Source organism: Mesoplodon mirus, assembly GCF_964341445.2.
Source record: "Mesoplodon mirus genome assembly, chromosome: X".
Lineage (NCBI taxonomy): Eukaryota > Metazoa > Chordata > Mammalia > Artiodactyla > Ziphiidae > Mesoplodon > Mesoplodon mirus.
This window is the reverse complement of record NC_138981.1, coordinates 106,606,463-106,608,763: the sequence shown is the minus strand read 5'-3', so window position 1 is coordinate 106,608,763 and position 2,301 is coordinate 106,606,463.

The following is a 2,301-nucleotide window of genomic DNA, read 5'->3' as shown; positions in this document are numbered from 1 at the left end:
GGAGAGTGATTAGTATAGTAACCACGTTAATGGATCAGTGACTAAGCACCTACTCTGTGCCAAGCCTTAAGGTATAGTTCCTGCTGTCAAAAAGCAGACTCAAAGTGGACCATGAGGAACAGCTGAGGGAACTGGGAAGTATGTCTAGTCTGAAAAAGACACCGCTCCAAGGTAGAGGGAAGGAACGAGGTCAAGCAGAGTCTGAAGCTTGTTTTAAACTCTTGAAAGAAATGTTGTATAAAAGAGGAATTGACTTATTCTACGTTATTCCAAAAGGCAGAATAATTCATACCTTGAGACCACAGCAAAATGTAGTCCACAGGGCTTCCCTGGTGGCGCAGTGGTTGAGAGTCCGCCTGCCGATGCGGGGGACACGGGTTCATGCCCCGGTCCAGTAGATCCCACGTGCCGCAGAGGGGCTGGGACCGTGAGCCATGGCCGCTGAGCCTGCGCGTCTGGAGCCTGTGCTCCGCAACGGGAGAGGCCGCAACAGTGAGAGGCCCGCGTACTGCAAAAAAAAAAAAAAAAAATGTAGTCCACAAACAGCACTGGGAAGGGCTATAGTTGGAAATTTGCTAGGCCCCCTCTGATGGGATATAAATAATTGAGGAAAGGTGAACTTCTGGGTGGAGCTGAAGGTTTGGGGATAAACCAAGCTGGCAGACATGTGATGCACATCTCACTTCTGTCCACCCAGGATCTGCGTCCCCTGCACTTCTTAGGATTCTGTTGTACTGCCAATCACTAGCACACAAGGATGTGCATGTGACCTGAGCTAGACCAACTTAACTCCCTCTTCTAGGAATCTGACTTAAGGGGAGACACATAAGTGCCGAAGGAGATGGGAGTTGTGTAAATCAATGACAGCACTCTAAGGATGCGGTTCATGAGTCCCCACTCAGGAGCTTCTCTGGTTTCTATCCTCTCAGTGTCTCATATGTGGGCTGCAGTGAGAACGTGGTGAGAACAAAAGTGTACCTCACTCAGGCCCCAGTTATCAAACCTGGAGGAGACTGGGTCTCAAGAAGAAGGCAGCTGCCCAGTTATCAGAAGTGGGACCTGAACTCGAGGCTGGCCCAGAAGCAAGAGTGACCTGAGGAAGAGTGTCAGAGTGCTGGCTTACCATCACCGACTTCCCTCTGGCCTGTGGTCAGGGTGGATCCTAGAGCCTGGGACAGAGCTGGCACTGTAGCTCAGGAAATGGATGATCCCCTAGTAAATGGTCCCAGCAGGGGGAGTGCATCAGTCAGGGTTTAATTCAAGAAGCAGAGGCGCTAGGAGTGGCCCTAGCCACTAGGAGCCACTATACCTACATCTATATCCTGAATAGATGTAGGTTATATGGGTTTGCTACAGAGATTTGACATTATGTAATTGTGAAAGCTGGTTAAGCATTCTCTGGATCTCTATCAGGCTGTGGTCTTTGCATCGGATATTCCAGCTTGAAGTCCACAGGGCAGGCAGTTGGCAAGGGAAGATGGATGTAAAATGCAGCAGAGCAAGGACACACTGAAACCCACAAGCGCAAGCTGAAGCTCGGGAGGAGAAACCAAAACCCGCGTCAGTTCTGGTCGCCACTGACTTTGGTAGTATGGGTGTCCTGAGAAACACACACACCTGTCCCAGGAGTTGGAGATGCTGAAGAGAGATCCGTGGGAAAGTAGGGCAGTGGCAGGCCCAGACTGCCTCATACCAACGAAGTGAGTCAACAGATGAACAACATGTATGAGCTACAAAATGGCTACTGCTTCATTTCCACCTTGCAAATGTCACACAAGAATCTGTCTTCCCTACACAGGGAAGGAAATTCTGGGAAAGGTAGTTCAGCTTAGCCAAATGAACTGCACAGTAAGGACAGAAGTAGAGACTGGAAACCAGGAATGGCCTGATGGGTAGACTTCTGGCTAATAAATGTTATAGGAATAACTGTCAAACAACTTGAGTTATCTGATCATCATTTTGACTATATCATAAGTCAGGAAGCTCCTCATCTCTGGATGTATTCAAGTAATGATTTACAGCCAAAATATTTGGAATACTTAAGACAGTTAGGATCCACACTTTGTTTTTAGAACAAAAAACATCATTCGTCTGGTAGATGAATCGGAGGAGGTAAGACTTAAGAAAGGGAGACTAGGGACTTCCCTGGTGGCGCAGTGGATAGGACTCCATGCTCCCAATGCAGGGGACCCGGGTTCGATCCCTGGTCATGGAACTAGATCCCATATGCATGCCGCAACTAAGGAGCCGGCGATCTACAATTAAGGAGCCTGTGAGCCACGACTAAGGAGCCCATGAGCC